The 9,764-nt window shown below is 37.4% G+C and overlaps 1 protein-coding gene across 1 annotated transcript in view; it reads left to right on the top strand.

The window, feature by feature from the left end:
* The first annotated feature begins 1,600 nt into the window (after positions 1-1,600).
* Positions 1,601-9,764, top strand: part of prox1a (prospero homeobox 1a) — a 41,372-nt gene continuing 33,208 nt past the window's right edge. Inside the window, exon 1 of the mRNA XM_084393991.1 lies at positions 1,601-9,283. The gene's annotated coding sequence lies outside the window, so the exon portion shown is untranslated. The remainder of the gene's footprint in view (positions 9,284-9,764) is intronic.

Below are 9,764 nucleotides of genomic sequence, written 5' to 3'. Positions count from 1 at the left end.
GAGAGGCCCATCTTTCTGTTAAATGACCACTTCCCCTATTTAGCTCTTCAGACAGGAAGTAGTCACTAAGAGAGAGAAAAAAAGCTCTTCCTCAAAATGGCTTAAGTGGACAGACCTGTTTGAAGACTTAGACACGTGCTCACGCGCTCAGACGAACGGAAGTGACCTCTACTGGCTCTGACACACAATATGCAGGATGTTATGATTTACTTAACGCTTCACGGTGGTGTACGGACAAGGTGCGCACTGCCCTCCACTCATGTGCTGTGATGATTTATAGCAGAAATGACCACTCTTTCCCTTTAGGAAGTCTTTGAGAGCTTTAACGAAGGATGCAGCTTTATGGCTTGGGGGTCTCCTTTTATACCTGAGCAAAATTTGTGTCTGCAAGTCCATAAATCAGGTGTACGGAAATGGAAGGAGAAGGAAATGTATTAAGATCAAGTAGTTAAGCTTCAGATAAAAGGATTAAAGGCTAATAGTGAAACGATAAGTAATGAGCAATTGAAAACATGTCAAAATACATATATATTCTGAAAAATTAGCTCACATTGCTGCAACAATGCGGCCCCTCACACAGAATAAGACATGAAAGAGAGGAGGACACGGATACATGCACCTGTTGTTTGTTTTTCTCCAGAAGGAGCAGGTTGAGAAAGTCGATTGGCTCCTTGGAGAGGCTGAGCTCATGGATAATGCATGACTCTCAGATGATGCGTGTCATATGGTCAAACATTGGTAATGAGCAGAACAACACATCACCTTAACATAAGGAACAACACATGCTTAATTTCTCCCCCTCTCGCTCTCCATCATCCATTATCACCTCTCACTGGAAGACTCAGATTTACCAACTGAGCCTGTCTTAATAATATGATACTGTTATTATAGAATATTGTCACTGTGCAATAATCCAATCAAATAAAAGAAGCAAAACGTTGTGTACAGCAGAGGTCCTCAAGGAAGGCAGACCACTTCAGTACAGCAATGAATGTGAACCACCAAACACACCAGCTTTGAGGTAAAATACCAATTACTTTACTGTAAAAATACCCTTATTGTACTGAAAGAAAAGCCACATTTTTGATTATGTTCTTATTTAATTAAAATAATAAACTTAAATGAGCCAGCTGTTCACTAGCTAAGAGGTTGGACCAAACATTAACTGTCAGCATTTAAAACTGTTAGGGTATTAATCAATTAATAAACAATCAATTAAACAATTAATAAAACCATTAATCAGTTAAATAATTAAATGGTATTATTGATAACAATTGAATTATATATATACATATACAAATATATAAGGATATATATATATATATTCAACTCCTGGACCAGTTTGAGAACCACTGCTTTACAGAAACAATAAGAAATGCTTGTATGCAACGTCTATTTGAGTATTGACCATCTTTTATGAACTCGTATTCATCATTTGGCTTTCTATGTGCCACCTGTATTATTGTGGTGGTTATTGGTACTTTTTGGTAGTTAAAGTCTATATCAATGTAAAATATACATTGTAAAATATTATTATTAAATATAAATATTTTAAAAAAAAATTACAGTGAATTTTTGGCAACCACAACTGCCAGTTTTTTTTACCGTAAATTTAACAGGTTATTGATTTTACAGTGTAATTTTTTTTTTCTTTGCATGAAGAGGTGAAAGTGGAATCAGTCAGTCCTACTAACACAGATTCCATTCAGAAACAACAATACCTGTTGCCACTGTACACCAGCCAGATGTCCTGCTTTCTGTGCACACCAATGTTCAGCAAAAGACCACATGGTTTTATCCTGTTTCACTGATGTTTTTGAACTAACGCTGCTTTGAAGATCTGCACTGTCATTTTTTTCTTATACATCTATGACGCAGGCCATATTACAAACTATAATAACACGTATTTATTTTGCGTGGCGGCTCTGAGCAGACCTCTACGCATTTTTCCAAATGCCAGTATCGCATTGTAATTATGAAAGCAAATCTTCAGGGGGAATAATTATAAGCATCCCGTACACTGTTTTTTTTTTTTTTCATTTTTTTTTTCATTTCAGCGCCAAAAAAAAGCTTGTAAACAAACCGCAAAGCACCACGAGAGGTCGAGCAGTTTGAGTGCATCGCCATTCACCTGTACTGCTGAGGTAAATCAAGCATGGGGCATTTCAAAGACTAATTGCCAGGTACATCTCAGCAGAAAGAAGTGTTTATGGGTAATCATCAGCAGGTGGGGTGCTTAATATGGTGGATGGGTGGCCAAAAAAAAAAAAAAAAAACCACTCCGTTTTACCAAGCCATGGAAAATGACCCAAATAAATGCAGTACGCTCTGAGCAAACCCTGGAAACCTTGCAGCTAAATGATTCCCTTGTTTTCCCTTTGACTATTGGACATTTTGAAGGCATGTGAAACTGATCTATAATTTGAATCATAAAATAATAACTTTTGATTTGTCCAAATTTCAGTATGACACCATTCAGTACACTATGAATACAATAAGGTGTGTGTTTTTGTGATGAATGTCTACGCCTAGCATTTTCTTATTCGTTTAACATCGTTGAACTCCAACAAGAATAATCGCATACCTTTTTTAACCTTCATCAAATGGGCACAAATCTCCTTTTCTGCAAATAAATGCAGATATTGTTGCTTACAGCCGTGGCCTGATGTAGCTCCACCCCTAATCAACGAGATTACTGCTCGAGTCAATTTGAACAGTGCATTATTTGATCCAGGGTCAGAAATAGACATATTAGTAAGTGCATTAACATGATCAGACATTAACCATTGCGTTTGCAGTACAGTAAGTATCATGTCCTCCTTCAAGACAAATTTCATTCAGCTAGAGTGAGTAGAACCCTAATTAGTAATTATATACTTATTTTCACTATATTATGTCAGCGTAATATCCTTGTTACCGTCCAAACAGCCTAAGGCTTTTCCTTACGTGCTTATCGGAAGAAAGAGGCAAAGTGTATTGTGATGCCAGTGAGGGAATCCTATATTAGGATAATCCTAATTGATTTTCATTAAGTGCACTGCTGTAGAGCCCATGACTGGCCTACTTTCTCGACATTCGAATTAATCCCTTATCCCCGTTTTTATAGGAGAAAAAAAAATCCTAAGGACTGTCTCAGTAGCGATTTATGTGTTCAGCAATTTGATCAAAAGAAAGAGGATGAACACTAATTGTCCATTGTTTTTATGATTATTCATTCTCTGTATCTCTCTCGTCCATTTTTGCTATTGAAGTGTTCATAACACAGAATAATATGTCGTGGCATAATTTGAACGGCCTCTTGGTGCTTGATGATGCTCATGTGAACAGTACTTCTTTAGCAGACTCTCAAATACAGTTACAAAAATGTGGCCACAAATAATTCTAAAGGCCAGTAGTGTTGTTTAACCAGCAAATATTTCCTTTTCTTTCTTAACGTGCACAATACGGAAGTTTTTGAATACAATCAAGTGAGCAACTGAAATTGTGAACCTAGACATAAAACTCATTTCAAAAAAACAATTATTTTCTTTTATGTTTTAAGCAAATTTGCTCGTTAAATAGCAATAACGTGTTTATTTTATTTAGATGCACTAGCACATGCATGAACTGATCATTTCATCAAGGCTAACACCATGATGCAACAACCCTTTCAATAAGTCCTCTCCCTTCAGTATTTTTTTTCGGGGCCATTTCCAGCATTCTAGGTCTTTTTTTTTTTCTTCACAAAGTGGAAACATGGAAATAAAACAACAAAAACAAGCCCCCCCTGACAAACTGGACGAGTTCAGTGAAGTTACAGGAGGACTGGAGTGGAGAGGAAGCAGATAGGATTGTTTGCTGAAAAGGCTGCCTCAGTTCAGTGCACTGGTGTCTGAAGACCTCTATTCATTCTGAAGGCCAGAGGGGCCGTGGCAGTCTGGGTAGGGTCCCGCAGGCACTGAGGCACGGGGCCAGGCCTGGTCCTCTCCGCACTGCCAACTCGCCTCAAACCCTGACCTAACGGCCAGACGCGACAGGAGGGAGCAGGAGAGCGAGAGCAATTTAGTCTCAGTGGCTACTCATTCATTCAAAAGCTTATCACAGGCAGGGCTCGCGATTGTGTAATTACGTGTTAAGTTTAAGACCTCGGCAGTGAATTTAAGGGAAAAAACACAGCAGAGAAATGAATAAACACATATGGTCACTATGGAATAAGCGACTGGTTAAAAGATTGGATTGTTTTTGAAGGTTGCACAAATTAATCGTCAAGTCTTCCTAAATTGTTTTGTGCGCCTTGAGACAAACAGTAAAAGAGAATTCGTTTTTTTTCCGGTGGATATTGGGGGAAACGGATGGAGTATAATAATACTATAAAAGTAATGTCATTTGAAAATGACTTTGAAGAGTTTAGCTGCTGTTTCTTAAGCTACGTATTTGCGGACACAAACTGAGATTTATGATCTATAGCTTTGTTTAATACCCGTGCAGAAAGTGCAGCGTTTACGGGAGCATATGGTTCTCATTTATTCTATCCACATCTACCAAAATAGTATCCGATTTTTAATATACAAATGGCCAATTTAATAAAGATCTCTTTCTTTCTTTCTTTCGATCCTACCGTCACTTTTTGCTGTAGAAAGTGACCTTTCAACCTAGAACGTGTTTGCTTTAAGGCTTCACTTTGTCCATGGCACGAAACAGCATTGATTGTTAGTGTTTACCAGGGACAGTTTTGGTAAACAGTAGGTATAATCGTGTGGAATTAAGCCGGTATATCTGATAGCACAGACTGGGCTTCATCAGTCCCATAAGAGTCCTAAACTTGTTATATTGCGCACCAGGCAGACTTAAAACACCTTAAATGTTCTACAGCCATTATATTCCGTTACCTCACATCTTCTCATCAGCCTGTTCTTTTGTTTTCCCTCCTTATTTTTCAGCGTGACGGTAATGGTTACATGACGTAACATCATTTCCATGTCCCAATACCACATTCGATTCCCTGCTCCGACAGTCTTACAAATGAATCCAGCATGTCACATTGTCACATCGAGAGCCTCCCATTTTCGCAGAGTACCAGGGGTCTCTTAAACACTGCCCACTCTTAGTGCCACATCCTTTTTCCTGAAGACCTCCAAGACCCCTTCAAGCATAAGAGCTTTTAGCTAGCCCGCGCTAATGTGTAGAATAATAGCTACTCCCTGAATCTTGATGGCCCCTGGAAGCTGACTGAATTTGTGCACAACAGCATCTACAGTGCAGTAATATTCCCCTTTTTATATCTATTCTTGTGTGCTGCCACCCCTAATCTAGTCTTATTACATCTCTCTCCTTCTATTCTCTTTACCTCATATGGCCTTTCAATTTTAGCGTGATTAGTAAGGTGGAGGATATTATCTGTTCTGCTCAGAGACGCGACAGAATATTATGGAACAAGACTAATACTACAATTATGCTTTTCAACTAGAGACAAAGAAACAAATATTTCTGCCATATCAGCACATATGTAATAGTTGTTAACATACTGTAATACAAAATGTGCTGCAGAGTACATACACTTTACTCAAGGACTTTTGTTTGTGCATTAACATTCATTAGAGAGCAGTTTCTCCTGTGGGGTCTCACGTTAGGGTTCAGGTAGCGGGTCATAGATCAGCATGAAAGGGCAACGTCAGTGTCCACACAGCATTAGATCCTGTTTATCTGTTGGCAGTCTATCCCACTGATCCTCTTTTTACCACTAGCCCCCAGGACATCTGTAATCCACAGAAGTGACATATGAAGCCCAGTTGATTTCTTTTTTTTTCTTTTTTTTTTGCCTTGTTTGTTGATATTGCATCTGAATTGCTAATTTATTTGGGCCATCAACTTTGGTCCTTTGAATAAATGTATGTTCTAACTGCGGGATGGATTAAAGTTATACAAACCCTCTCTCAGTCAGTTATGCAAACCGCAGCAGCTTACTATGAATAACCGATACATCTAGGAAACAACAGCCAAAATTTATCCTGGGCAAAACACATTAAATAAAATAGAAATCCACCTCTGTGTCAGCTGTGTTTCCGGATGGCCTTTAGACAAAACTACCCACAGAAGTGCCATGTTGCCACGAAAAAATAAAATAAAATAAAATAAATAAATAGAAGGTTAGTTTGAGCTGCTCATAAACAAATTGTTTCCACTGCAATTAGGTGTGTAATATAATTGAAATACACCTCCTCTAAAAAAAAAAAAAATTATAATAAAGGAAAGTCATGTGGAGCTGACTCATTTCTGAATTTCTAAAAAGCAGTGACCTATACTTGGCCTACTGTTTATAATTAGCCCACATTCATAATAATAGCCCCTATGTAATGATAACATAAACAAATAAAGTCTCAAATCTCACTCGGTTTTACATTACTGAGATAATTCGAACTAGACAGACGCAGGGGGCGAATTGAAGGGGTGGGGCGTATTCAGGAAGTGACAACAAAAGGGATTGTTTTTACATATCAGTGTTTTTATGAGTTTCAGCAGAGTTTTTAAGCGACGTATCATTAACCACGAAAATGTTATTACAAGTTAAGAGTGCGCTAAATGTGAACGCTCGCGAACAGAAATCGCCATTAGCTGAGGTTGTCACCATAGCAACAGATGTTCGATCGGTGTCAGTTTCGGAGTAGGCTACATCAACAAACACACGTATTGTTACCGTTCATCGTGTTTTTATTTATTTTGTATTTAATTTTATTTTTTACATAGCCAATATATTACAATAATCGTTAGTAGTTCGATCTTTAAGATGGTTATCTGCGCTAGGGGCGCCAAAAGACAATTCGGGATGTGCCAGACGAACTTCAACCGACTGAGATGACTGAAATGGCTTTAAACTAAAGATGTCACTCTCCTGAAAGTCATTAAATAATTCGCACAGTGGACAGATGTAGTCTGTACATACAGTGAAGTATAACTAGCAATAGCTGCCTAATGCAGCTGTTCTGGAGAATGAATGCTGAAACTCACAGACGCAGAAACCAAATAAAGTTGCAGGCTACTATCGGAATTCAACTCGTGTTCCCTCACGAATATAATAATATGCCCTAATAATCTAAATTAAAATGTATTATATGTGTCGAATATCTTTAAATCTCTTTTATCTCGTCATCTTTATGGCACTTTCTAGTGGAAAAAAGGACTGTGGGGAGAGCAGGTGAGCACATTGACTTTTCAAATAGACGGCGTCGAGAAACCGGTGTAATTGAGATAAAGTTTCGTTTATTTTTTGTAGTATATTTGTTAAAGTATTCTAACAGTTAAAAGCAACAATTGTCCGACTTGGCTATGGCATTGACAACTGAATTGTCGCGTAAAATGAAATCAATCCGTTTCCGCACGTCATCTAAATATATATTATGATATTCGATATGATATTTATGTGATAGCCTTTATCCCTCACGAAATACAGGCGAGTCTAAGACATTTAGAGACTGAGTGTCCAGCAGAAAGGTGACAGAGAGATCAGAGGTGGCGGTGTTAATAAACAGGTTTCCTCTACACCTAAGAGGCGTTTTCCTTCTCCAAACACTATTGCTTTAATGTTGTCATGTATTTTTCCACTAAGCTCGCACTCCGAGCGTGCCTTTGGGGAAAGATGCTAACAAAATAAGTTGGAACACCTGTTTTGGAAAAGAAATTCATTGCAGCAAAAATCCTGCCTTCCCAGTCGTTTATTCACTCACAATAACATTTGCTTGCGACATGGAAACTGGACTGAACAACACGCCTTTCCTTTTGTCCTCGTTTAAGGAAAAGAAAGGGCTTGTTGCTGTGAACGTGAATCATATTCTAAACTTGAAGAAAAGTTTTTTTTTTTTTTTAGTTAGTTAGTTATGAATAATACATTTAAAAAACACTTCATCTAGTCAATGATTGTAAGTGTTGAAGGAGGAACACTGTCGGGGGGGGAAACACTCGCCATCAGGTAAAAATCTCGAGGGATGCATGTTATTAAAAATATGTAAGATTGTAACCACGTTGATATAAAAGCATATGTAGATAATAATCGAAAATAATAATCATGTTAATTATTATAATAAATGTAATAATAATAATAACAACAGAGGATGAAAAAGTTTTGTTTTGAATGCATTTGCAGATTGGCTTTTCTAACCAAAATGTATTAAAGAATTTTGATCAACAGAGTTACAGTAAATAATCTCATTAATAGGTCAAACAGCTGCGCTGCTGTCATTTGCTCTGACAGCCCAAACATGCTTTGGAATGAATGAGACCACTGAAATTTGCCTCTTTTTTTTTTTTTTTTTAAGAATACCAAATCACATTGACTGCTTGATTTAGCTATTTTACATGTAGGCTAATATACTTGTACAATTTAATTTTTTTTTGTATCAATAAAGATATTTTAATCATTACTCACGAAACTGTGCAGGGTCACATCACATTTCGTTCAAATGAGCTGCTATAAGAACACAAGAGGCAGTGGCTTTAAACCACCAAAAAAATTAAAAGGGGAAAAACTTTTACATTTACCGCGGAAAATGAGTAATATGCTAAGTTCTGAATACACTTTTTAATTTCAACAATGAGCAGGAACAGCGACTACAGAAAAGTAGGTTAAGGCTTTGAGAAATCTGCTTACATGCTGAAGCACCTGATAGGATGGTGAGAAATCAACATTTGATTGGCTAATGGCTCTCTAAATAATGTGTCCAAATAATCCTGTTTTTTTTTTTCTTCCATAACGCGGAACTTTATTTTAGCGTGGTGGTTCAAATTTATGAGCAGTCTGTGCACTTTATCTGTGCATAAATCAAACCTAAAGAACCGTCACAGAATAGACAACACTATTCTATTCTATTCTATTCTATTCTATTCTATTCTATTCTTTTCTATTCTATTCTATTCTAACAGATATAATAGAATATCCATTTGGTTGTGTTTTAAACTTTACTGACTGATCATAAAAGCACGCATGATGGATATGTGCCACATTTTACAATCAGAACCTCCCGTGCGTTTTCTGGGGGATAATCTTACGGATACATCTATGCAAGAAAGAGTCTATTTAACCGTATTCAAATAACAGTTGGTAAGAACACGTCAAAGCTTCAGCATATTCCTTCATCTGTTGACTGTGGAGGTTAGGAGGAGGGATCTAAAGTAAGAGCAAGGTCTTAAGTAGAAGAAGCCCATAGCTCAAAGACAGCCTTGGCAAGCGAAACTATTTTCACGAACCCAGGCACGCACGAGGTCGAGGCAGCGGTCACTTCTCGGGGCCTGCATACTACATTTCACGAATGTTGTGAGTTTTGTCCTATTTTTAAACATGGTGATGAAATATAGTATTCGCATTTATGAATTACATGATGATATAATATAAAAAACAATTAATAATTTGACAAATTAACTGTATTTACTTTTCTGGATAAAAAGTAAGTTGCATTGCAAGTGCACTTAGTGCGCATTGGTGCGATTTCTATTTCAAATGCATCATGCTGAGCGTGCATCTACACTGAAGGAAAGTATACATTTCAGTCAGCACAAACAACTTTTGTTCATTTTGTAAAGAAATACTTTTAACAAAATCCACACAGAGAACATATTGTTTAAAAAGTGCATATCCTTACAGATATCCCACAAAGGTTCCCGTATCATTCGTTTTTGCTTGAGCGGAGTCTTCAACTTCACTTGTTTTGTATTCCTCTAAATCCAGCGGACTGCTCTTATTGGTAGGTGCGAGCGTTACATCACTATGATTATGACGCGCCGTCTTCCTGCTTCCT

The sequence above is a fragment of the Rutilus rutilus genome (genome assembly GCF_951802725.1).
Source record: "Rutilus rutilus genome assembly, chromosome: 21".
In the NCBI taxonomy this organism is placed as follows: domain Eukaryota; kingdom Metazoa; phylum Chordata; class Actinopteri; order Cypriniformes; family Leuciscidae; genus Rutilus; species Rutilus rutilus.
Note: the sequence above shows the minus strand (reverse complement) of the source record. Positions and strands in the feature narration are given on the sequence as shown.